At 46.6% G+C, this 27,710-nt stretch overlaps 1 protein-coding gene across 6 annotated transcripts in view; it reads right to left on the minus strand.

Moving 5' to 3' along the window:
• The window catches only part of R3HCC1 (R3H domain and coiled-coil containing 1), a 561,246-nt gene that overhangs the window by 369,729 nt on the left and 163,807 nt on the right, over positions 1 to 27,710 (minus strand). For all 6 annotated transcript variants that reach the window (XM_069617616.1, XM_069617618.1, XM_069617619.1 and 3 more), the window contains exon 3: positions 20,662 to 20,799. The gene's annotated coding sequence lies outside the window, so the exon portion shown is untranslated. The remainder of the gene's footprint in view (positions 1 to 20,661; positions 20,800 to 27,710) is intronic.

Genomic DNA, 27,710 nt, shown 5'->3' on the forward strand with positions numbered 1-27,710 from the left:
AAACAAGTCCTGAACCTAAGAGGTGCGTTAAAGGACTATATGTTTAGTCAATAGGGTTGATGTTCTTAGTATTGCACCAAATGACAAAACGTTTCCATTTATTGGATTAACAATGTCGATTTTAGGTTTCCATGCCTCTCTAAGAATGTCCATGCAGCTATGAGGTAGTTGGAGGTGCCCAAACTGACTTCAGGGGCCAAGCTGCCAAGTTCAGCGTTTGAGGGAACGGGTGTAATGTTTTCACTTGGTCCTGTGCCAACATGTTGTATGGGCAAGGCAGTTTCCTACGTGGGTAGAGTGACATTCTCATGAGATGAGAGAAGCTGTCATGATGCCTGCCCCCGGGCATCTGGACCAAGCCCATCCGCCCCGGAAGCAGGCATCCAGACATTTAGTAAAACCTCAGAAGCCCCGGCTAAGGGCTATCTGGGTTCACCCTGGCGCCTTAGGCGCCAGGCTCATAGTAGGAATCAGTCCCGACGCCTAAGGCGCCAGGCTCATAGTCATCACTTACCTCAGGCAGACCATGCTGCACATGCATCCAGGCCAACGTGAGACCTGGAAGGGACTATTTTTCTGCAAGGACTTTTTTTTACTCGGGTGTGGTTCTAGGGACTTCTTACCTGGGACTACTTTTTAGGCTATTTAAACCACGCCCGATCTACAACACACGCTTCGCGTTATTCTGCAGCGTAACGCTCACCGAACCTGCATCCAGTCTTCTGCCACGCCCGCCTCGCATCCGGAGCTCCTAGAAGAAAGGGGAAAATAGGAGAAAAGGTTAGGTTACGGACATTAATCTAATTCCTCACCTGATTCAGGATCTTGCACCATTCCGAGCCTGAAGGGACATTACTACAACACGCGTCGCTTCACAGCTGCAGCGCCACTCCATTCTCACCAGTTTACAGCATCTTCGACTCGGCGCTGCCTCCATCATTTTCTTCTGCGATCTTCAACACTTGGGGAAAAAAGACAAAGAAATAGCGAGGTGAGCCTAGAGAGACTACACAGACAATCATTTTACCACAAGGCTTATCCGATTTACCACCGGAGGCATTACCCTTCAATAAGCCGCATCTTCTTATGCCGCATATATGAAGGGAGGAAAAAACAAGTTAAACTCGTGCAACTTTACCAGATAGTGTTGGGTAATACAGACTCTTACCTGAACGCCACCAGCAACGTCCAGACAGTATTTGTTGCCGCAAAATCACCAAGGGGTGCAAGAGTGAGCATTGGACATATTGAACTCTTTAAACTTGGTAAACTCCGGAGTCAATAATCTTCCAGAACTCCAATACCCCAAACCAGTGAAGTAACTGGTATCTACGCGCCCCTGCAAGCCACGCAGGATGGAGAGCTCGTCCATTAAAAACATAAGGTGAGGACACTAAGTGGGAATATCGGATGTGGCCAGCGGGAGTAGTGGGGAGGGGTCTGCACTCAAATCCACGGAACTAAATCCCTTTCTCCATCTACAGGAGAATATTCCTACGAGTCAAGCACACGAAACTATGCAGGTCTGTCCAGACAGCCATCTTTGCTCTACGCTTCACGTTGGTGGAGGCCGCTGCTGTCCGGGTTCGATCGACGCCCCTGTGGGAACCAGGTGAGCGTAACAGAAACATGGCTGTCGAGCCCACATTGGTGCCACAAGGATCAATAAGACTTGTTCCTGGTGCAACTTGTGAACTATCCGGTTGAGTAGGGGAACTGGGGGAAAAGCGTAGACAAATCTCCATGACAATGGAATCCCAAAACCGTTCCCTTTGGACTTTCTCTGTGGGTACCTGGAGGCGTAATCCTGGCGTTGCGAGTTCTCCAATGTTGCAAAAACATCGATGTCTGGATGACCCCATTCTGCAAAGACATTGTGTAAGATGTGTTCTTGCAAGTGCCACTCGTGTCCTACGGGTAGCTGCAAGTCTCTGCTGAGTACATCTGCCAGAAGATCATCTCTCCCTGGAACATGTTGAGATAATAGGAACATGTCGTGTTCGAGTGCCACTTTAACAAATGTTCTGACACAGTTTGGACAGCCCTGGAGAGCAAGTGCCCTCCTTTTTGTTCATGTAGTACATGGCCGTAGTACTGTCTCTAAGGACCAGAACCGTCTTTCCTTGTAGTTGTGTTTGAAAGGCTTTGAACTCAGCAAGTAGCTACAACAGAAGGGTAGGTTTGGTTGCTACTGATGGGACTACGTGCCGTGCGCCATCTGTTCTAGCAGGTGTGCTCCCCATCCTGACGGGGATGCGTCAGTCGTGAGAGTGGCGAGTGGCTTCTACTGCAGGGGTGGTGAAGGATGTCCCCTTCAGGAGTTTCTCCCTCGACCATCACCGCAGAGACTGTACGAGGGCTGTCGAGACAACCATTAGATCGTCCCACTGGCCGCTTGCTGACACCTTTGGCTCGAGAGCCACTCCTGCATAAGACATGTGCAGACGGGCGTGTGGAACTAGGAAGATGCAGGATGCCATCACCCTAAAGAGCTGCATGGCTTTCCGTACAGTTACATGACTGGCTACATATGGAAGGATCTGAAACAGCATGTTTGAACTCTCTGTAAAGGGAAGACAAGCCCGTCTTCGGTCTGAATTAGAGCCCCTGGGAATTGTTTGACCTGATTGGGGACCAGACTTGGCATTCTCTCATTGATTGAGAACCCCGGGTTGAAAAAGAAGATCTAGAGTCTTTTGGGTGTTCTCCAGACACGCTTGGTGCAAGTCTCCAGTTATGAGCCTGTCGTCGAGATAAGGGTACACTAGAATGAATTGCCTTTGCAGGTGAGCTGCCGCCACTGCTAGCACCTCGGTAAACACCCTTGGGGCTGAGGCAATGCCGAAGGGGAGTACTTTAAACAGTGATTGTTCTCCATCTTGAACCTGAGGTACTTTCTGTGCGCTGGCAACATTGAAATATGAAAGTATGCATCTTTCATATCCAAGGTGGCCATGTAATCCCCTTTCAGGACCCAAACCTCAACCAGAGGTTTTTCTGGTGTAGGGCATGTCCAAAAACTGAAACAACCCCATGAACCTCGTGTGGAAATCTCTTGCTGCAGATGACTGTTCCTCCTCCTGTTAGTCTCTCATGTCGGAGGGGAAATCCATAGGATGAGCAGGCTGTGATGGAGGGGACAGCCCTGGCAACAATGGGCGCTGTGTAAGCAGCAGGGGAAGCAACAGAGCAGGAGGCAGTGGCTCTGGAAGTACTGACCTGTTAAAGTCACAGGAAGGACACTCGTCACAGGTGTTGCAACCGAGGGGCCAGAGGAACCATCAGAGTTGCTGGCTGAGACGGCAACATCTCCCGGATGATATCCTGTAAGTAACCCTGCATAGCTGGAGACACGGTGAAAATCTGGAACTTAGCGAGAAATCTGTCCTCAGATGGCCAGTGAGGAGCCTGATTCAGCGTGGTCCAAGAGGAGTGGCAGGTCATGAGGAGCCTCTACTGCTCAACATCCACAGAACTTTAAACACCAAAAGGTGAAGATGAAGTCGGGAGGGCAACAGTCAGATCCTCATTGAGGCCAGCCACTGCAAAAGCAGTGCAAATGAATCAGAACTCGAAAAAGAAGGGGCCTCTATCTAAAGACCAAACAGGCCAGGCATTTGCCTGCATCACAGACACTTCAGTCATAGTAGCAACCATTTTGTGACCTTTCCGCCATCTTCTATGACTTGCTCATGCTTGTGGTGAACCTCGACTTTACAGGAACATTTGTCTGTCATGACCGCCATGGGGAGGAATGAATAACTTGCCACTTTAGCACAGATGCCCGCTACAACTCCCTTGCATAAGCCCAGTGGCTTGGTTTTAGACTCAGCCCGTTTGGGAGGAATCCTATGGCATCTGCCTGGACTTCACCATGCATTAGGGAACCTCGGGAAAGCATCCGGCAGGTTGCCGCTGATGTCCCTGGACCAAGCACTCCAGGCAGAGTGAATGAATATCTGCGGTGGGGACCTGCTTCTGGCAGTATGCAGAGGCATAATCATGGAAACCAGAAGCACCGCCTTGGGCCGGATGTATGCATCGTCAACTAAGATCAGTAAATTAAAAGGAGGGGAAAAAGAAGGAAACAAAAAACAGAGCGTAGATAAAGTAGGACATGAGCACCGTCCAGTGATGAGAAAAGTACTGGTGAGGCAAGGCGGGAGTCGGTACCTTTAAGGGCATGGCCATGTATGTGCATGTATACGTCAGCAATCAAATTTGAGGGAATTCTTTCCATGGACCAAACTGCTCCAGTCCCGTCCCAACTAGCAGGAACTCCTTCCATACTTCTTGTAGGAGGACGGGACGTAGGAGTAAAAGGCAATCTACAGTCAAATATTTAAGACAAAAGAAAGAAAGGGGAGATTTAGGATCACCTGAACTAAATTACTTAATGGGGAAAATTAGGTTAACTGAATGAGCAGAGGTCTGTGCAAAAATAAAAAATGAATTTATGTTAAAATGGATTTCTAAACACGGGCCTGGTGGACAGATGTTTAGGAGGTCACCCTTATTATTGTGAACAGGGAAAACCTCTGGGAGTTTAGCCAAACCAATCAAAGTAGCATGGAGTGAAGTCAAGGCTAAATGTCAGGAGAGGCAAGTGAGGTCAGGGGTCCACAACCATTTCACACAGTGAAACACCAAGGATTACACTTTGACAAGTAGTTATAAAAGTATCAAATTTATTATAGGCCCAGAAAATGCTCGAAAAATTACTTCTGGCAAGTAATATTGTCACGCAATACTAAAATACTATACAATATACATACAGTCACTGTAGTTGGTGCAGACCAAATGAACCCCCACCCCCGAATACCTTAAAGGTACGACAAATGGTTAGCGATGGCACCAACTGTCCCCAGGATTTACAATCCTAACTTTATAAATCCAACCCTAAGTTGTATGTTTTGTTGGGAAAAAGTTAGGAGAGAGTTCCAAAAGTTAGATAGGATAGCATTCTAGCAAATAAACCTGTGCTCAACTTTCGGAGTACTTGCGCGAACAAGCTATGGCAAAGCCAAACTAATGTAAACGTTTCTCTTGGGACTTGGCAGGTCTTCAGAAGTCACATTTCCTTCCATTTCTGCCCAGGAGTTGCATGTTTGAGTGAGTCTCCGGTCAGCCACAAATGCTAGTGCAACGTGTTCCAGTTGAAGATTGCATCTCACTATGGTGCAGTCGTCCTCTCAGCATAAGATAGGATGTGGGAAAGCAGTTTCTGGTGACAGTCACTGTTGCAGGGCAACAGCAGAGGTCACAGTCGAAGTCAGCCTCGTATCTTGGGCCCCCTGGATGTTGCAGCACCAATAATTGGCAGAGACAACTTCTGTAGGACAGGTTGGCAGACCCCAAAGTTCCATGCCAAAGCATGGAACCAAGATGTTCCTATTGTGATAGCTCAATTTTGCAGTTGGTAAACCCACTGGATGGCTCGGAGACACTAGCGAAGACTTAAATTGGCTTGGGCAGCAGGAGACGTCGGGGCAAATTGTTCCCACCGGTCCAGAGGGTTGAAGCACCAACAAGTTTCTTCTGGGATCAACAGCTCGACAGGGCCTCACAGGGACTTCAGCAAGAGTTGGTCGCCAGCTTCATTAGGGATCGGCCACAGGTATACCTTCCGTCTTCAAAGCTGCGCAGGATACTTGGCTCTTATCTCCTGGAATGGCTGCAGGATACCTCATCTTATCCCAAAGTCAGGTGAGTGATCAGACACAGCCCTCCAATGGCAAGATCTGTCCCACACATGCACACCATCAGTGGTCCAATCAGGTGCCACTGTGGGTCTCGTGGAATCACGCACACCAGATGTTCAGGCCCCACTATGTGGATTGGGACCATTTCCTGGGACCCCACACCCAATCCCTGCACCATCCAATGAAAAGCCATGCTTTTCCTGGGCAGTGCAGGACCATGAAAGGATTTTCCTGACCTGGCACGTCAGGGAGGCGGCTGAAAGGCAAGATGGCCAAGGAACAAAAAACCTTGTGGCACAGCCATGTTTGGACACTAGCCACTGTTGGTAAAAAAAACACGGCAAAACTAACAAAAAGTACACTAAACAAATAAGTTACAGTAACTGCTGCCACCAGTTTGTCCTTTAGCACATCTTTGGTAACCCGAAAATCCTTTTGAGTGTAGTGTAGGGTCACACAAAAGAAACCCCATTGCACTGCACTGTAAGATGCATTGTGCAGTGATAAAAGTTACCAAAAAGGAACAAAGTCAAAAGACTAAGAGAAACAGTTTCCCAGTACTGACGGCCTGAAGGATTAGTCAGTTTGCCCATAGCATGTGAGCAAAAAACCAGTGGCGTTCCCATCACTGTAAAAGGTCAGGTCAATGTGAAAAAAAAAAGCAACAGGTTTGGGGGGTCCATAGAATATGTTGCTGAGAGAGAAATCTTTCCTAACACTAGGTTAGATCAATGCATCTGAAACTCTGCAAACACGGTCAACTTTACTGTATTCCATCATTTTGAATGCATCTGCCATATCAAGGAAACAAAATAGAGGGTTTCTGTTTTGACAATCTGATGCCCCACAGAGTATAGATGGTGCTGTCGTTTTAGCTAAAGGCATGACTGGAAAAGATCAAGCAGATGTTTGTTTTCCGCAAGAAGTTGCAACTGAGTAGTTATTAGTTTCTCTGCAAGTTTGGTCGGGGGGGCAGAGGGGAGTACTCATTTCCTTGTTTGTAGGTCAGCTTGAGGCTATTGTGCAATGCTGTGAGACTATTAACGAGGGCTGGGGAAACAGACATCCCAATCCCTGTAAAGGGTGGTGAAATGATGGATCAGTGGACAGAGGTATGTGGCAACAGTTCTCAGCAAAGAGTATTGCAGGATCCTATGAGCTATGGGTGATGGGAAGAGAAACTACAAAAGGGTACACATCAAGGTCAAAAGTTGAAGGGTGACAATGGGTAGGGATACTTAATAGTGAGGGTGGGCAGGTGATTAGCGATGGGCCTTTTGTCACTAGGGAAAAGCACAACTGTAGCAGTGGATCTACAGTCTTGCATTGGGACAGTATACAGCGATCAAGTATACATTAAAATCATCTGTTTTAATGAAGGGGAAGGGGTAAAAGACTCCGGCATTGATTTTCAATACTAGTGAAGAAATTCCTGGGAATCGGGTTTACGAGTAGAACGCAGTTCGCAAATGACTTCTATTTATTTTAATGTGTTTTAGTTCTTACGATCATTTCGCATATTACTGTATCAGAGCATTACCGTTTTTACTGAATTGCATATTAAATATTATTACATTAATACATTATCATGTCAAAGATTGTACAAAATCGTTCATTTGGCTTATATAAAAAGGAGCTGGGAAAGGAAACTATTTCTTTGAGGCACTACAGTGACCAAGAGCCAACTGTCTGTAAGCTGCAAAAAAAGGGATTAAAATGTTTTGACAATGTACTCTGGACAAAAGGGACACATGTCTCCATACTTGTTGAAGATGCCTAAAGGCCTGAACAATTTTGCTTAGCTACTGAAACTTCTCTTTTGCATAAACTGGTTGATTTACAAAAGTTCAAGTGCACAAAGGTATTTCAGTTATTTATTTTAATTTATAAAGCGCACTAGCAGCCCAAAGGCACCGAGGCGCTGGTCCAGGAGAGAAATCATAGTTACACGATGCAGCTACTGGTTACATGAAGGCATAGCTTTGAGGCGAGTACATAGCAATAACAGTGCTAACAGTAAATACATTAATAAAAATGCAAGGGTTATGTGGTAAATGGTAGGTAGACAGAGGGGATCTGGGGAGGAGTAGAGTAGCAGGTTTATCTGAAGAGCAGAGTCTTAATTGCTTTGCGGATGTCTAGGTGTGAAGTTATCCCTTTGAAGTGTGGTGGTAGAGCATTCCATTGGGCAGACGCAATGAATGCAAAGCTAGAGCCTCTGGCGTGTGACTTAAGGACCTTTGGTACAATGATTTGGTTTGTGTAGGGGGTTCTGGTCGGTTTAGTAGAGAGTGGTCTGGAGATTCTTCTGGATAAGTAAAGGAGGGGGGGGGATTGTGTCGTGCAGGCATTTGTGGGTGATGGCGAGGGTTTTGAAGATTACCCTTTCTTTGATAGGGAGCCAGTGGACTTGTCTGGCAGTCGTTATATGGTCACGTTTGGGAATGCCAATGGCAGCTCCGAGCGCATTGTTTTGTACAACCTGGAGTTTCTCAATGTTTTTCATGGAGGTGCCAGCTAGGAGGGTGTTGCAGTAATCCAGACGGGATCCAATTATGGCTCTGGCTGTGGTTAAACAGTTTTCTTTGGAAAGGAAGGGTCTAGCCGCAGTGAGAAGTTTGATGTGGTAGGCAGCTGCAGACGTGATTCTATGACAAGGCAGGAGGCTCGCATTATGCTTTTCTTTCTTTAATACTGCCACAACAGCTTTTCAACTTCTACAAACATCTACATTTGTGCTTTTTTTTTTCTGACACAAAATAAAAAATAGCCAATCCGAAGTTTAAAAGTTTCTAACCAGAGTCTTACATCTGGAAAAAAACTCTCAAACTCCAACTCCCATGCACTTCCAGGAGTGCAGTAGTCATGACCCTATCCCATGCTCCAATGCGGTGATAGGTCATCCTATAAGAACCCTACTGTCCCAGGTCCTTTCCTCTTTCTTTTTGCTGCCATGAGATAAGTACATCATAATTCACTCTTGTTTAAGATAGTAACTATATCAGTGTAGTATAGAACTTTGCATGAGAAGCGCGTAAGCTGCGCGATTGTAAACCATTTATCAGACTGTAAATACAATACTTACGGTGAACTTTATCGAACGTGTGCTTCAGTGTGTTCGTTTTGTTTTCTCTCACGCGTTTGCTTCGGCCGCCGTGAGACATTTCTGTGAAGAGGAGGCGGGCCGGCGCCGCGAGCGAACACGCTCGCCTCAGGCTCCCGGCCCTGCTCCTCGGTTCCGTGCCGTTGAACACAACGTGCGGCAGGACCCAGGGGAGCGGGAGGAGCTGAATTCCCAGCATCCCCTAAAAGGTTTTCCGCCGGCAGCGCGAACATTTTTCATTGCGTTGCGTATCCCGAGTGAGGAGAAAAGCGGAGTGACACGGTCTTCAAAAAAATAAATAATAAAAATAAAAGTTATAATCAGATTTTCCACCGGAGCAAAAAGGGATTCATACTAGACTACCTCTTATATCTAAAGAGCCTGCAAGTTGAGGAGAGAAAGGCAGAATTGACAAAGGTGACTAACATTAATCCCTTGCTGACAGCACAGCAGTTAGCCTTGCTAACACTATGGCTCATTTAAAAGTCCCGGTGCCACTCCTACCTCACCAGAATGGTCAGAGGAGGAGTGGGAAGAAAGTCCTTACCAACAGGACACAGACCTGTCACAGAGCTTCAAGCAAGTACTAGGAGATTCCTTGACCAGAGCAGTTTCTCAAGGAGTGCAGCCTATTACCCAAAGGCTGGATATACTGGAAGCTGTTTCTAACGAACAGCAAGCTCTGCTTGCAAAAAAGAGAAAGGCAGAATGCCAAGATAAAGAGCCGTCAGCCAGACACCCCGAAGATGGGGTTGAACCCAGGGGGAAGAAAGCGCCTCGCAAGAGTAAACGCTCTACGACCCCCCCCCCCGAGCAATCTGGATAGGGAGGATTCCACTCCCCAAGAGAATAGCGACCCTATTGCCAAGCTTAAAAGAGCCTTCCTGGAGAAGAAAAGAAGCCAGGACAGACCCCCTACCCCAGGGGTGAGTAATCCAGGGGACAATGATGAAGGCTACATGCCTGATGAGGGTGATGAGGTAGAAGAGGATCACCTTTACGAAGAGGGGATAGATCCTCAAGAACCAGAGTTCAACAGATATGTTTGACGCGGAGGCTATCAGACACCCTAAGTCCTCAGAGTGGGTCCCATCGCCCAGAGTGGCAGCCTACATGGCTCAACGTATACGCAAGCCACTGGATAGAGAAATAAGATTGCGGATGCATTCAGAATGCCCTAGACCGGAGTTGCTAGGTAAACTGGCCGACACTCCTGAACTTGACCCCAAAATGGTCACCTTTGTTACAAAGACAGCGAAAGACATACGGAAGGGCGTAGACCGAGCCTGGCGAGGGTGCCAAGATAAGCTCCTCGACCTAGCGGCCCATTAGCAAAAATAATGGATCTCGCAGAGAAAGCGAAGGACACAGGTACCCCTGTAGATGCTTCCGTATTAGCCAGTTGGGCTCAGAGAGCTGTATGCATTTTGGGAAACGCGAATTGCGCACTGTCAGCCGAGAGAAGAAGAGGTGTTCTTCTTAAGATCGACAGTAAGCTAAGCGACTTGACGTCGTACGAGGCAGGTGAAGGAGCAAGAGGCCTACTATTCGGCGAGGCATTCGCTAAAGAAATGGCACAGTTCGTGGGAACTTATTCAGCTCTTGAACGAGCACAAAGCTCAATCAAAATGATTTTCCCCACTCGAGTTTTTTCCGGGACCGGACGTTACAGGGGTCGTACGTCTGGTCGGTTTAACTATCAACGCAGACCCCAGGGGCCGCTCGCCCAATATTGGGAAGGAAAACAACAAGACACATTCTTCCCGTCCAGGTCCAGATTTCCCAGATGACGAAGAGGGAAAAGTGCATACCGGCAACCAAATGCCTCAGGAGGTGAGTGCAGTGAGAGTACGAGTAGGAGAGAGAACCCTCCAGTTTCTAAGCGCATGGCAAGCATTATCGCGCGAATAATGGGTACTGCAGGCAGTAGCAGGACTACAGATAGAATTTATGGAGAACCCAGTTCAGAGATCAGAACCCCATTTTATTCAATTGCCTCGAGAAGAGGCGAGATTGTTAAACAGCGAAATTCTCCAATTAGCAGACAAAAATGCTATAGAAAAAGATACGCAAAGAGGGCCAGGTTTCCTCAGCAATTTGTTTCTTGTTCACAGGGGGGACAAAGTACACCCTGTCATAAATCTGAAGAGGCTGAACGAATGGGTTGTTTACAACCATTTCAAGATGGAGGGCATTCATCTACTTCGAGATCTCCTCCGGACGGGGGACTGGTTAGCGCGATTAGACCTCAAAGACGCTTATCTAACGATTCCAATAGCTCAAGAGTTTCGGAAATATATGAGATTTCGGTGAGAAGGGGAGACATGGCGCTTCACGTGTCTTCTGTTTGGACTAGCATCTTCGCCTTGGGCATTCACCAAGCTGATGAAACCTGTAGCAGCAGCCATAAGAGAGCGAGGCATTCGCATAATCATTTACCTAGACGACATTCTCGTCATGGGTACAGACAAAGTCACACTTTCCAAGAACGTGCAATGGATATTCACGCTCTTGACCTCTCTAGGATTCCTAGTAAATTTAGACAAAGCCCAGCTAGTGCCGGTGCAGAACATAGAATTCCTGGGTTTCAGTATAGACACAAACAAAGCAACCCTAGAGCTACCACATCACAAAGTGAAGGCGATAAAAAAAGAGCTCAGAACAGTTATAGCAAAGAAAGTCATATCTCTTCGAGCTCTCGCAAGGGTAGTTGGCCTGCTAGCGGCTTCAATCCAAGCGATTTTTCCGGGTCCGCTCCATTATCGAGCACTACAGAGGCTCAAGATAAGACACCTACAAGAGGGGCTAGGATATCACCAGCTAGTGACCCTAGACCCAGAAGCGATCTCGGAACTCCACGGTGGCTCGCCAACATGGAGGCCTGGAATGGCCGTGCGATTTTCAGAGACTCACCGGACATCGTCATAGAATCAGATGCAAGCAGGTCCGGATGGGGCGCCAGATGCAAGAACTTAGAGACAGGGGGGGGAAGTGGTCAGAACAGGAACTAGAAATGCACATAAACTGTCTCGAACTCTTTGCAGTGCAAGCATTTACGAAGGACAAAGTTTGATGTTGCGTTCTGCTCAAAATGGACAACATTTCAGCAGTGCGGTATATCAACAAGCTGGGAGGAACGAGATCGAAAATGCTAGCAGAACTAGCAAGAGACCTTTGGCACTACTGCCTTCAGAATAAAGTAGCAGTCACGGCAGGGACGCTCAACGAGACAGCGGACTGGAATTCACGATATGTTGTAGATTCAAGTGATTGGAAACTACACCCGAGCGTGTTCACCAGATTACAGAACCTCTGGGGTCCCGTTCATATAGATCTATTTTTTTTTTTCTTTTTTATATTGTGTTTAGTTGATCAAGTCAACTTTACAATATTTTCATTCTTAATATGCAATTCCATTTGAACATACAAGGGAAGAGAAAAGAAACAAACAATATAACAATTCAAAGCATCTGGATCAGGAAGAGAGACAGAAATTAGATATCATTGAGGATAATAGCATCACATACAAGAAATATAATAAAAAGTAGAGATTAAAAAGGCTGGTCTGTTCAGCGCTATTCGTAAGCAGAGTCAAGAATATTTTCAATGGCATATAGGTGAACTGATTTTGTAAGTTCAAGTTCAGTCTCCCATATAGTTTTTTAACTCAGGGATGCTACTCAGAAAACGAATAGTGCCAATTCTCAATGATACTAAAAGCCCCGACATAATCATAAGCCATAATGTTTCTTTCGATACATCACTATGTTCTTTCAATGGGGGTTTTAAATATAGCAGTCTCTTGTCTCGTAGAGCAGTGCATTCAATTAGTATATCCTTTAAGGTTTCGACTTCCAAGGTACTCTTACAAAATCTACAGAGAATGACTTGTGGAGAGACGATTTTCCGTTTGATTTGTACCTCTAGTGTTGACCAAAGGTTAAATCTTATTCTCAGGAAATTAGATCTATGATTCTTTGAAGGGGACTTTATCAAATAAGATTCGGGAAGGCTATATTTTTTGTGTGTAAAAACCCTTTCATCAAAGTCCTTGTATTTTAAGCAAGAAAGTCTGTTTCTGGCCCAGTCCCATTGGAACAGCTTAGTTTTTACTCGGGTAGGGTTTTGTAACAATAATTCAATTGAAGCATCAGCATAGGAAATTGCATTAATAACCTCTTGTCGCCATTTTTAGGGAAGGTATTGTCAGAATTAAGAAGATGATGTGCAAGAGTCCCCAATAACGTATATGAGTTATATGCTACAAGGCATTTATGAAACAGGCTTATTAGTTGCCACAAATAGCGGCTATACAAGGATGTCAAGCCAAGTTCGTTGCGGATGAAAGCAATCAGTATACAATTTGGTAAACATAGACAACGTCTCCAAAACTTTGCCTCAAATTTTTCCCAAACCATTTCTGACACAATCAGTAAAGTTTCTGCACCATATAAAAGAATTGGAGTAACCTTTTGTCTAAAGAATGTCAGAACCGGTATGATCGAAAACTTCCCGAATTTTCCTTGGATTATCGTGGATTGCGAGATCATTGTATTCAGCTTAGATCTCCATCTAGTCATTTGTGCTTTACCCATGTCAACAGAGATTTTTATACCCAGGTAAATATATTCATCAACTGTCAAGATTTTTATCATTTAATGACCATTTGTAATCTTGAAGATCTAGTAGAGTTGCACAACATTACTTTTGTTTTTTCAAGATTGATTTTTAACATGTTATTGTCGACATACTCAGATAGTGCATTCAAAAGATTTTGTAATCCACCTGGGGTCTTAGAAATTAGAATCAGGTCATCTGCGTACAGTAGGGCTGGTATTTTCCGTAATTCTAATTTTGGGCCATCAGATTCAATTGCTTCAAAGATTTTGTGCACGTCAGCTATAAAAAAAGTAAATAATGTGGCAGCTAGAGTACACCCTTGGCGTAATCCTCTATGGGTACTTATCTCATTTGACGGAAGCCCTTCTAGATTCAGCCTTACATAAAGAGTTGTTTTATTGTGCAAGGCATAAATAAGGGCAATGATGTATGCTGGACAATTATCTCTTGCAAGTTTTTTAATGAGAAGTTTTCGGGAAACCGAATCAAATGCAGCTGTCAAGTCCACGAACACCATATAAAGTAGTTGTTTCTGGTCCACATTGTGGTTTATAATGGCTGTTAATGTGGTCAAATTTATTGATGTACCCAAGCCAGGGATGAACCCTGTTTGACATGGGTCTCTTAGGGAAGACACGTTCAACCACTTGTTTAGATCTCTTAAAATAAAACGTGCAAAAATTTTCCCTGTGACATCTAAAAGGGCGATCGGTCTGTAATTTGCTGGATTAGACCTGTCGCCTTTTTTGAAGATTGGTATTATTACAGATCTGAGCCATGATGATGGAATGGTGTTAGTGGCAAGAACCTGCGAAAATATATTGTACAAAATTTTTGACCAAAGTAAAGGATGTTGTTTAAGAGTAAAGTTGCTCAGCCCATCTGGGCCAAGAGCTCTGGAATCATTTGATCGATTAATGAAGTATAGAATGTCTTCTTCTGAAACTTGCAGTTGATTTGTGTCCAGACTTAGTTTTTGAACATCATATTCTTCCAATAGAGTATTCGCGTAGAGGGTTGTAAAGTACCTTGTCCAATCTGCTTCAAGAACTCCATTTATTTGAGTTGGCTATTGTGTAATTTTATTCGCTATATTCAAAAGAGCCCAAGTTTGAGCAGAGTTTTTAGATCTGATTGTGTTTAGCATTGTTTCTCCATTTTGTTGGTAAAGCCAGATTTTATGGCCTTTTAACCAATTTCTGTATTTGTTGTTCAAGAATCGGAGACTTTCGTATTTTTGAGGACTTGGGAATTGTAAGGCAATTTTTTTGTCTTTGCGTAGTTGTGTCTTACGTTGCTGAATTTGTTAACGGTCTCGTGAATTCGTATTTTTTTCTGTTATAACATTAGTATTTGTCTTGTAGTGGTGCATAGTTGTAATATATGTTTTGTCTTCCCAGTTGGAGTTCCTTTTTATTTCGACAAGTTCTTTATGGAAGCTCTCTAATTTTTTGGTATTCCAACGGAATCTGGTTTTACTGTTATTAATAGAGAGTTTGCCATTATAGCGCATAGTATGTGGTCTGCCAATGTTTTTTTTCAATTGGCAGCATGCTCTAAGTATTTCATGATCGCTATACTTGGAGTGGATTACTTCAAATTGGGAGACTAAGTTGAAAGTTACTGGGTCAACGTAGATCTAATCGATAGATGAGTTTAGACCTCGTTTCCATGTACTCTGAGCCGGAATATCATTTTTTATTGAACCATTTAACATTAAGAGGTCACGACTCTGCATTATCTCTTCCCATTTTTTACATGAGTTATTTTTTTTGTCTGCTGAAGATGTTATACAGTGGAGGTTCAAATCACCTACAATGATAATGTTTGTGATTTCCACAGCTAATTTGATGGTATTTAGAAGTTTTTCTAGCTCTAAAAAGAAGCTCTCATCAGACAGACCCATGGGATTTCGGTATATGTTTAGAAGCGCAATTATATGGCCTTGTATAGTTATTTTCACTAGTTGTAAAAAGGGGTTAGGTTGTGCCCATGGAAAAATTCTAAGCCCTGCTTCGAATTGGACTGCAACCATTAGGCCATAGGTAGGTCTTCCTTTGGTACCCTTCGTAGCAGGTGCTAAGATCATTTCATACCCGTTCCAGTCTGGGACAGACGTGAACCATGTTTCTTGCAGTGTTATTATGTTGTATGCCATTAAGTGTGTATTGTCTTCTAACAGGTGGGGATGACCGCAAGTGTTCCAACTTACAATTACCAAGTCCACATCATTTTCTCTTAAGCTTAGTTATGAGTGGTAATCGCTGATGTTTGATGTGGGGTAACTTGCTTGAGGGAATCGGTCTGTAGCTTCATTGTGTGTTTTATTTTTACAGTTGTCAATAGGATCAATTGCCAAAATAAAACCATTTGCAAACAAGTCCATACGACCTTGCCACAGTACATTCCGTACCACATTTTAACTTAACCACAGCCTCACAATAGACAAAGATACATCACTTATAAATTCAACCTGGACAATATCGTTTGATGTAATATCACTCAAGGCAGGAATGTCCTCAAAAATGGCCAGCAGACTCGCTCAACACAAGTCATATGTGCCGAATGGTGCATCCCAGCATTTTAATATGAAGCGGTGGTTATCATTTTGATCGAGCATATGCCTAGACATACTGTTGGGGGCGATCACTTCATTTGGGTTTCCTGACTTTTTGCATTCAGAGGTTTTTTGTCTACAATTCCTCTTGTTCGTAAAGGGCTTCTGTCATACCTAGTTTCAATGTTATTTGATAGGGCATCTTCCATTTTTTTTAAATTAAACTTGAAGTAATCATCCATCGCCTGATATATTTCTGATCTAATATTCACACTAGGATTTTCTTTCTCTCTGCAATTTCTCTCATCTGTAATAACTGCTTGCTGAGGTAGGTTTGTTACCGCTGAGTCATGCGATGTAGCGTCTCGTGCCTGAAATATTTCTTCTTTGTTTTTAGTATCTTCTAAGGTATTTAAAGGCATATAGATCTATTTGCGTCCAGACTGAACGCGCAGACGCAGACTTATTTCAGTTGGAGATTAGACCCGGGGGCAGCAGGCACAGACGCCTTCCTCCAACCTTGGAACGGAACACTGAATTATGCCTTCCCTCCGTTTCTCATGATCTCGAGATCACTAGCGAAAGTGCGCAGGGAGCGAGCAGACCTATTAATAGTCCCCCCCCCTCTGGAGATCGCAGCCTTGCTTTCCAGTAGTACGGATTTTCCGAGGATAGTTCCACAGCAGCCGGACCTTCTACTAGACCCAATCGGGAGAATTCATCCCTTAGTATAGACAGGCACCCTCCGATTGATAGCTTGCAAGGTTTCAGGAGAAAGTGGGAATTGCCAGGCATTTCGCGACTCGCTGCAGACTGCATCAGAGAATCATGGGCGCCTTCCACCGTCAGGAGCTATAACATGGCATGGAAGAGTTGGGCTCGCTGGTGCACAGAGCATGGTTTGGATCCCGTTTCTGCCCCTGTAGTTCAATTATTGAACTTCCTAGCAATAAAGTTCCAAGAAGGTAGCGCCTTCAGGACGATAAGTGTACTGTGGTCCGCGATCTCTGCAGGTCATGACATGGTAGATGGTAAAGCTATAGGAGAACATCCATCAGTTTTGCGTCTTGAGAGGAATGAAATTAAGAAAGCCCCCAGAACCTAAGTATACAACATTGTGGGATGTCAGGGAAGTTTTTCAGCTGTTTCTGGCATGGCCAGACAATAAAGATTTATCTCTATCACAACTCTCTGGCAAGCTGGCAATGTTGTTGTGTCTCACAGCATGTCGAAGAGTTTCCGATGTGAAAGCGCTGGAGATAAACAGGAAAATATTATATTCAGCGCGGGTAGCATTTTCCGTAGCTAAAAGAACAAAAACAGACACTCGAGTGATTTCATACCCCTATTTTACAGAAAATAAAAAAGTGTGTAGCTCAATGTATTAAAGATTATGAATCAGCCACAGTACTGCTGAGACCGCGAGGCGTAACAGCTGTTAATAGCGCGTAGAAAACCTTTTCATGCAGTAGCACCAGCGACAATTGCGAGATGGGTGCGTGAAATAATGCAATGGGCAGGCATAGACTTGTCACAGTTTGGGGCGCATTCAGCTAGAGGGGTGATGGCATCTAGAGCATTTGCAGCGGGAGTGCCACTCCAAGATATAATGAAAGCGGCCGACTGGTCCTCCGAGTCTACCTTTAAGACTTTTTATTTCAAGCCAGTGTCAGATTTGGCAAATAGGGTGGTGGCTAGCTTTGAAGAAGCATAATGCGAGCCTCCTGTCTTGTCATAGAATAAAGATTGCCAATGCGGACAGCTCAGGAAGTCTTCATTCTATTAAAGACAAGGAGGCGAGCATTATATCCCACCCGGAAAGACTCGAAAGTTGATGTTATGATGTTGATATCACATGTACAACTTTGTCTTATCACCCACCCTTAAAAAGAATATGTTTCTGTTTTTTCTAGGACGTGATCAGAAAGCAGCATGATCTCAATCGCTGTACCGGCAAAGTACTCTGTCGTCTGAGAAGCAGGGCTGTTTGGTTCCAAGAACACTGTTTCAGTTATAAGTTGGACGTTGGTTGTTGACAGTTCATAACAGAGTTGGATTCGTTTCAGAGGATTTCCAATGCAAGAAAGAAAGAGGAAAGACCTAGGACACTAGGGTTCTTATGGGATGACCTATCACTGCATTGGAGCATGGGATAGGGTCAGGACTACTGCACTCCTGGAGGTGCATGGGAGTTGGAGTTTGAAAGTTTTTTCGAGATGTAAGACTCTGGTTTGAAACTTTTAAACTTTGGTTTGGCTATTTTTTATTTTGTGTCAGAAAAAAAAAAAAAGCACTAATGTAGATGTTTAAAAGTATAAGTTGAAAAGCTGTTGTGGCAGCATTAAAGAAAGAAAAGCATAATGCTCGCCTCCTTGTCTTTAATAGAATGAATGACTTCCTGAGCTGTCAGCGTTGGAAATCTTTATTGCGTTAACCTGTCTTGACATGGAAAGGTTGGAGTCAATGTACACTCCCAGTGTTTTGATGGTTTGGGAAATAGGGATTTGAACATAGTCAATGGTCAATGCGCTCTATTGGTCGTCAAGTTTCTTTAGGGTTTCTGGGGAACCGATTAGGAGAAGTTCTGTTTTGTCCCCATTTAGACAAAGCCAGTTTTCCGCCATCCATGATTGGATGGTGGCGTAGATTGAGTTAATGGTTATAGCGTCGGCTGCATGGTCACCAGAGAGTGGGATGAGTACCTGGGTATTATCCGCATAGTTTATGTAGGTGATGCCTAGGGCATAGAGGATGAGGAAGCGTGGCCTTGTGAATATATTGTACAGGGTAGGGGAAATGCAGGAGCCCTGCGTGACACATTTTAAGATGTTGGGGTGTGCACAGGTTTGGTCAGAGAAGACCTTCATTACTCTGTCTTTGAGGAATTATGTGATCCAGGCTATGGCACTGGGGGAGAAGTTGGCGGCAGAAGATAAGTGGTGACAGAGTATCGTGATCAACGAGGTCGAAGGCAGCCGACAAGTCTAAAAGGAGAAAGAGCTGGTTTGCCTTTGTCTCTAATGTCATCCATTTGATTTTAAAGGTCTAGCAGTGCTGTTTCGGTCCTGTGACCTGGCCGGAAACCGGACTGGCATAGACCAAGAAGTTTATTATCTTCTAGGAATTTTTGTACTTTTGTTATGCTGCTTTATCCAGGATCTTTAGTAGCAACAACACTGTGTTGATGGGTCTGTAGTTCCCAGGGTAAGCAGGGTTGAGCATAGGTTTCTTTAGTAAAGGGCGAACCCAGGCTTCCTTCAAGCAGGTTGGAAGATGCCCTGTGGCGAACAAGGCATTAATGAAGGCGGTAAAAAAGGGGGCAAGGGTGGAAGTGCATTCTTTCATAAGCTGTGCAGGGCAGATGTCCCCTTTACAGTTTGATCGAGTTCATAAGATCAATGACTTCCTTTTCAGTGCTGTCTTTGAAAGGGAAGAGGGGTAAATTTGGTTAAGAAGCTTAGAGGTTAGGTTGTTCAGATATTGTTGGTGGGCTTGGATTATGTTTTGGAGGGTGTCAAGTTTATTCAGCATGGCCAATTGGATGCTATTGCACAATGTTTCATCTTTGGTGAAGGATTGGGAGGAGCTGGAAGGGATTCCAATTTTCTAAATATGGCGAAGATCTCTTTAGAGTATGACTTAGCATTGGCTATTCTTGAGTTGAAGGAAGTAGCTTTGGCTTTGATGACCGTCAGTTTGTATTCTTTGGCTATTTCATTGAAATCTTTTTTCATGGAGACGGTGTGTTTGGCTTTCCATCTGGAAAGCGCTCACCTTTTCCTGTTGCGTGGCGTAAGGAGTTCAGGGGTGTACCAGGAGTTTGAGTGCTTGGTGCGCTTAGCTTTCCTAGAGGTGCGATTGAGTTTACAGCTTGGGTGAGAATACCATTGAATGTTTGTGCTAGCCACTCCGGGCTACTGGAGAATGGGGGTTTGAGAGCAGGCACCAAAAGGTGGGGAATGAGTCTTTCTTTGGTGAGCATGCAGGAGCTTTTTGTCAAAGCAGGTGGGAGGCGAGATTCTTGCTGGGTGGTGGCCTTGGTGGTGTCTAGGGTGAAGTGGATGATGTGGTGGTCCGACCACGGTAGGGGGGAATTAGAGTTGATGGTAAGGTCACAGTTGTGGTGGGCTATCCAATCGAGGGTAAGTCCTTTTGAATGAGTAGGACTTGTAATGGCTTGTTTGAAGCATAAGGTAGAAAGAGTAGGAAAAAAGAGGTTTGTTGCTCCCGGCTATCTTGCTTGGGGTTTGTGAAATAAATATTTGTAACACTCTGGTTAGTACGTATTCATTTGTTTATTGTTGGTGTTTTTCTTGGGTGATTTTTTCATAAATACTTGTGTTACTTTTATATTTAACCATATGGTAAACAAAAGGACTGCAAGTTTATTTGATGGATACAACGGGGGGAATTCAAATGGGTTCATAAATGTTAGCACTTTCAAAACAAAATCACATTTTCAGGTACCAAAAAGACAGTCAGCAGTAAATGACAAAAAATGACCATATTTTTCTTATTTTGGTTTATGCTGATTTTCTGTTTCTGCATTTTAGCAGCTACAAAATTGTTGACGTTTTTAGGTTGTTCAAGCCTTTGAAAATATGTTCTATCAGTCCCAAATCATAGTTGCTGCCCCTGTAAGTTAAATTGAGTCGTTCGCCCATTTTCCACAACATTACCTGATGTCTACGTGACACACAACTGTTCTCCTCGTCAGGCCTTCGCCAATAGAAAAACTGCTCAGCCTGTCATAGTTTTCTGTGATTCGGTGGGTTAAAAATCTCAAACGGTTGGGTAAGGGTGGAAACAGCAGCACTCTGAAAGAAAAAGGAAAGGAGATGAAAAACAGGTTATTGCTTGGACCATTCACTGTCACATGTATATTGAAAAAAAGATAGATTTTAACAACTTCTAGTTGGAGGGTTGGAATAAAGCGAGAAAAGCTAAAATCGCATGCCTTTAACTTTTGAGATGAAATTACTTCTAGTTTTAACTATTCATAGACAGTGGGGCTTAATCATACATTTTACAAAAAAAGGAACAAGTTACTTACCTGTAACTGTAGTTCTCCAGCATGGGTCTGGCATGGATTCACATGTCGTCAGGCTAGGAATCCTCGGTAAAGAAAAAAAAATCAGTTTTGTTTCTGAAATGTCTTTCTTTCTACTAATAACAAATCACTGGTCTCTGGGTCATACTGCTCCCAGCCAATGACTGCCCTCTACCTAAGACCCTTCTCTGGCCGCCATCTTCAGGTTTGGTAGCACGTAAAGTGGCAGTAGGACCAAGAGAAGAGCATCAGAAGGGTTGGAGGGAGGGTTCACATGTGAATCCATGCCAGACCCATGCTGGAGAACAACAGTTACAGGTAAGTAACCTGTTCATTCTCCCGCATGGGGTCTGGCATGGATTCACATGCTCATGAATACAAGAATACATAGCAGTACACACATGCACAACCACGGGAGGTGGCAAGGCTCAACATTAAGCATTTCAACAACTTAACATTAAGCATCTCTTACCTCCTCACCAGGCTCACCTTCAAGCTAAGAGGTTGCGCAGCACTGCTTGGCCGACTCTGGACTCCTCCCTGGAATCCCGGTCGACGAAGTAGAATCCCGTGAAGATGTGGGTTGACCTCCACGTAGCAGCCCTGCAGATGTCCAGCAGGGGCACACCAGACAGGTTTGCTGTAGTAGCAGCGATCGCTCTGGTTGAATGGGCTATCGGACGGCCGGGCAACGGTCGGTTTGCCAACCAGTGACAGTGCATGATGCAGCCGGAGAGCCATCTGGAAATGGAAGCCTTCGGGAGGGCCTTTGCTTGGTTCACAGGGCCAAAGTTCACAAACCGTTTTGATGTCTTCCGAAAACTCTTCGTGCGGCCCAAGTAGAACTTCAGCGCTCTAGCCACATCCAGCGAGTGCAAAGTCCTCTCAGCCGGCGACAAAGGCGACGGGAAGAAAACAGGTAACACCAAGGGCTCATTGAGATGGAAGCCCGACGGCACCTTGGGCATGAAGGAGGGGTGCATCATCAGCACTACCCTCGTCTCGTGGAATGTCAGATATCGAGGTTTACAGGAGAGGGCCTGGATCTCTCCCACTCGTCGTGCCGAGGGGATGGCCACAAGAAGCGCTGTCTTCCACGATAGGAACTTCAACAGTGTTGAATGCAGCGGCTCGAATGGCAGACCCATGAGCCTGGTCAGCACTACTTGAGCTCCCACGCCGGGGCTGGAGCCTTCACCAGCGGGAACAAGCGAAGCAGTCCTTTCATGAACTCCTTCACCAGGTGATGAGACCACAGCGACGACCGCCTCGGAGTTCTGGTGTAGCGGGAGATCGCCGCCAGATGGATTTTGATGGAGGCATGAGCCAGCCCTGCCTTGGCCAGCGACAGCAAGTACGGCAGCACTTGAGGGGCCGTAATCCGCAGAGGGTTGATCTTCTGTGTACGGCACCAGACAGACAACCTCTTCCATTTATGTACATAGCACTTAAGAGTTGAGGACGCCCGGGGTCGTGATGTAGGATGGCGCCTCCTTCCATGGCGAGAAGATCCACGTCCGTCGGCAGTTGGGTCCGGGAACCAAATCTGTCTCGGCCAGGCCAGTGCAACGTGGATCATCCTGCACCGGGAACATCTGAGTTGACTGATGAGTCGCAGCAGCAACAGCAATGGTGGGAACGCATACAGGAACAGGCCGTCCCAGGGGAATGAGAATGTATCGCCCATGTCCCCGGCTGGGGAAACCTGCTGGCGAACCTCCGGCACCTGGTGTTTGTCGCCGTCGCAAATAGATCGATCTGGGGATTGCCCCATCGTCGGAATAGGAGCTCCACCTGATCCACCTGATCCTGCCGAAGCTCCCACTCGTGGCAAGAACGCAGCTCCCTGCTAAGTGAGTCAGCAATGGTGTTCTTTATTCCTGGCAGATGGAAGGGTACCAGGAACTTCACTTGGGCAACGGCCCAGTGCCACAGATCATGCGCTTCCTTGTATAGGGCTGGGGATCTGGTGCCCCCCCTGCTTCCGGATGTAGAACACCGTGGTGGTGTTGTCGCTGAAGACCCTTACCACTTTGCCCTTGAGGGACGGAAGGAAAGACCTGAGGGCCCAGGACGTTGATGTGCAGGGACCTCTCCTCCGGGAGCCGAAGGCCTCTTGCGTGGAGATCTCCGGTGTGTGCTGCCCATCCCTCCAGGGAGGCGTCCGTCGTCACTGTTTCATGATACGCTGGGGTCAGGAAGGCCATGCCCGCCGTAAGATGCGTGCAGGTGCCCCATCACTGGATCGCTTGACAGAAAGTCTCAAAGCTGCCCACCGCTTGCATCCAACGGGCGTCAAGGAACTCCTGCAGTGGCTGCATCCGCAACCTGCACAGACGCACGAGGTAGATGCACGATGACATCATGCAGAGCAGGGACTTGATGGACCTCACCCTGGCCACTTCCATGGTCAACAGCCGTTGTACCTTGCCCAGGATGGCCTTCGTCCTCTCCTCCGACGGTGAAGCCAACCATGCCACTGTGTCGAGTCTGGCTCCCAGGAACAGGGAAGTTGATCGAGAATCCCATATCCGTGAGCAAGCGGGCGGTCTTTGCTGTGTGATCGACAGCGAGTTCTCTTGACTTTGCTCGGATGAACCAATCGTCCAGGTAGGGGTATACGTGGATCCCCTGCAGGCGCAGCCGCGCCGCCACTGGTGCCAGGCACTTGGTGAAGACCCTTGGCGCCAACTTCAACCCGAAGGGCAGGGCCTTGAAATGGTAGTGCCGCTCTTGGACCACGAATCGTAGGAACTTTCGATGCCCTTTGTGTATGGGGATGTGGAAGTAGGCAGTCTCCAAGTTCAGCGACGACAGAAAGTCGCCCTCCTCCAGTTGTCCCAGCACATGCTGAAGGGTGACCATCCGGAACTTCTGGGACTTGATGTATTTGTTGAGGCGGCAAAGGTCTAGGATGGGCCGCCAGCTGCCAGTCTTCTTTCAGACAAGGAAGTACCACGAGTATACTCCAGAGCCTCTTCGGGACGAGTTCTATCGTACCTCCAGAAGCAGCTGTGGCACGTGGTTTTCCTTCCTGGCCACAGGTGGTAAACGGGGACACTTTCTTTGGAACTCCAAGAGTGTGCCCGTGCGCCAGGGCATCTAGCACCCAACGGTCGGTGGAGATGGACTCCCACACGCTAACGAAATTCGCCAGCCGGCCTCCCACCGGGGAGCTCGGGTGGGGGCCCGACGTCACAGCCGTTTCAATCTTGTTTTGCCGAGGCCTTGCCACCTTGGCGACAACGATTGTGTCCTCTGGTCTTGTTGCGGCCTCTGTAGGCTTCCTGTGAGGAGGAGCGGGCCGCCTGGCGGTATGACAAGGAACTGCCGCCAAATCCTTTGGAGGCTACTTGAGACTTGCCTCCGGAGATTCCAAAAGGACGGTCGTCGTTGATGGAGAGAACCCAAGACCCGGGCTGTCTCGGTGTCCGCCTTGATGGCCTGCACGTCCTGACGGAAATCTGTGGCCCTGAGCCAACCGCGCTGGCGAAGGCAAACGCTGTTGCCCATCTGGCGAAAGCCGGTGTCGGCGATGTCCGTGGCCACCGTGATGGCATGATCCGAAGCCACCTCGCCTTCCTGCAGGATTTCAAGGGCTTCTGCCCTCTTGTCGTCTGGGAGGAAGTCCAGGAGGGGAGCGATCTTGAACCACAGCTCCCTGTCGTATGCTGCCACGATCGCGAGGGTGTTGGCCGCCTTGATGGTCGTCGCTGCCAACAAGATGACCCGTCGTCCCATGGCATCCAGCTTCTTCCCCTCGCCGTCAGGTGGGGAAGTGGAAGTTGATGCCATCACCCCTGCCGATTTCTTCTCGGCTGCCGCGGAGACCACCGAATCCAGGGACGGCTGTGCCCTGAGGCACATAGGACCGGAGCCTGCGACCCCAGACTACGTCCCAGAGGTCATCCAGTAACGGGACTGAGAGGACGGTCTTCCTCTTGGCCTCCCGTCATTGGTAGAGGAAACCTTCCTTCTTCTGCTCTTCGGGGCATAGCTGGAAAAGCTCTGATGCCCTGGCGATCATGGCGTGAAAGGAGCCAATTTCGTCGGTAGGGGAGGCCCGGGAAGGGGGTGATGGGAGATCCATCCCATTGTCACCACTGTGGCTGTCTGTCCCCGTCGTCGCCATCTCCGTTCCAGTCTCAACCCTCGGTGGAGGGGATGGAGGTGAAGGATGACAGGGAGGGGGGAGGATGGATTCGCCTCTGCTTGCTCGGTGGGCTCCCCGACGGTCCATGCGCCGTTGGATCGTCCGCTGGGGTAAGGGAAACCTTGTCCTTATCTCCGTACACAGGGTCTGCAAAGCCATCAAGATTGCTCCTGAATTGTCTTGTGGCGTAGGCATCGGTTACGACGGGAGCGACGGCTGGGGCGCGGGTTCCTCCACGGCCCGCGGCTCCTCGTCGGCTCCACCGTTGCTCTCTACATCCGCCTTATTGGGATCCCTCCCGTAGGCCTCGAACTTCTTGTCCAAGATAGCTTTGACGCCAGCCAGCTCATCCTCAAAAGGTGGCATCTGTGTCCGTTAGGGCTACCGTGTCCCCCCCCCTCTTTCTCGTCCTGGGGGTTTCACGGGGGTCGTCTCGATAGGCGGGAATGATTCCCTCTGGGGTGGCAGGGAAACTCCAGGCCCACAAGTCGTCTCCAGAGGCTTCGCCAGGGCTGCCACGACTCCTTCAATCGAGGCCTTCACCGGGTGAATCAGGGCCTTCACGACCTTGGGCGCGTCCGAGGCCTTCACCTTAGGGGGAGGGTTCACTGCCTCGCCCTCTTTGCTTTCTCTGTCGGAATCGACCGGGGCTTCTCACAAAGCTTACCCGGGTTCTCCGACTTCCTTTTCCCCCCGAGCCAGAGCGTTGGCTCATGGATGATGGCATTGGCGACATCGCGCCCTGTCTGAAACAACGGCGCTCCCGGTGCCCGCAGACTCGCAGTGCTTTGCCTTTTGTTGGGCCCCCGTCGCTGGAGCGCCCTCAAAAGGTCATAGAAGACCGCTCAGACTTCTTCTCACCTGCTGCTGGGCTCTTCGCCTCCAGCGAGTCGTTTACGATGGTCCATCATGGTCCATCCAGAACGCACAGTACTCCTCCACGTGCGACTTGTCGGCGTGTAGGCAGTAGAGGCACCGGGAGTGCTCGTCCTCAAAGACGCTCTGCAGTCCACATCCTGGGCAGTTCCTGAACAGTTTGGATCAAGCAGGCGTCGAATCTCCTTTGTCCTGGGCCATATCCGAATCAGGGTAGGCCTCAAAGGTCTTCCGGAATCCTCCAAGAAGTGTAATTCGAAATCTGCCCCTGAAGTGCGTAGAAAATTCCGAAACGGGTCCCCGTTGATCGGAAGAAGAATCAGTGGATCTTGAGACTCGAATTGACCGAAAAAATAAGAGTAAACTCCTTGAAAAACGCAATAGGCAGTAAAAGCTCGAGAGCTACAGCACAATGACTCCCAACACTTGAACGTGCAGTAACAATCTGAAGATGGCTGTCAGAGGAGGGACTTCGGTAAAGGGCAGTCATTGACTGGGCGCAGTATGACCCAGAGACCAGTAATTGGTTGTTAGTAGAAAGACAGTTCAGAAACTAAACTGATTTTTTCTTTACAGAGGATTCCCAGCCCGACGACGGGGAATATTCATGAGCATGTGAATCCATGCCAGACCCCATGCTGGAGAACTAGAGGTTACCTATTAACCCTAATTAGTGCAGTACACGTCTTTCTTTGTGGAAACTGTCCAGCTATATAACTATCCATTGTAACATACTAATCACATTATTACACAATATTGCTTTTTTTGTCTTAAAACAATGTGTACAAATCTTGATCTGGTAAATAGAAATCTATTCAGTAAAGTGCAATCCTTAGTGTTGTGGAACATGAGCAACACATTAAGGGATATCGCAGAGTCACCAAGTACTTTAACCTATAAAGGTGACAATGTGGGAGATGTGAGCTAAGTGGGTTCCACCTTGTTTGGATGGCCGATTTAACAGTATTGCAGTACATAGACAACATATGAGAAATTGAAAGCAGGAAAGCAGTTCTAGGAGCACATCACGATGAAAGGGGATTCATATTCAATGAATGGCTAAGTGGAGTTGTTCATCCTGATGGCGGCCAGATGTAGAAATTGATCAATTTAGACAAAGGATAGTTTTTGAGAGGATTTCAGGCCGAAATTTGTCGACAGCTGAGAGACGTTCATTTAGATGTTTGATGTCATCGAGACAAGGTGATAACCCCCACTGCAGAGGTTAAGTAGATGCTTAGACAGAGTTAATGATTGTGGAAGGCCCTTGATTGATTAGACACCTCTTTATGTGAAATAAAAGATGATTTGATATTATGTTTCACACATTTACTAACCCATTTGCACATTACTCAATATATTGTTTAAAAGATCGTGAGTTTACACTCTTGTCAGGGCTAATAGATAACCTCTAGTTTTGTGAACTTATGCATAAACACTACTGCCTATGAATTGATTTGGAGTATAGGCCATGGTGCGTTCGGGTGCTTGGATTCCGTGAATACCCGATGTTGTATTCAATTATTTATTTTTATTTATTTCATTTGTTACATGCCCAGATCCAGGGGTATCACGGCGTGGTTACAGACAGCTTAGGCATTGGTCACACATTTGTACAGCGTACATCAGTTATTTACAAAACAGAAGAT

The sequence above is a fragment of the Ambystoma mexicanum genome, chromosome 10, assembly GCF_040938575.1.
Source record: "Ambystoma mexicanum isolate Mex_15411 chromosome 10, UKY_AmexF1_1, whole genome shotgun sequence".
Lineage (NCBI taxonomy): Eukaryota > Metazoa > Chordata > Amphibia > Caudata > Ambystomatidae > Ambystoma > Ambystoma mexicanum.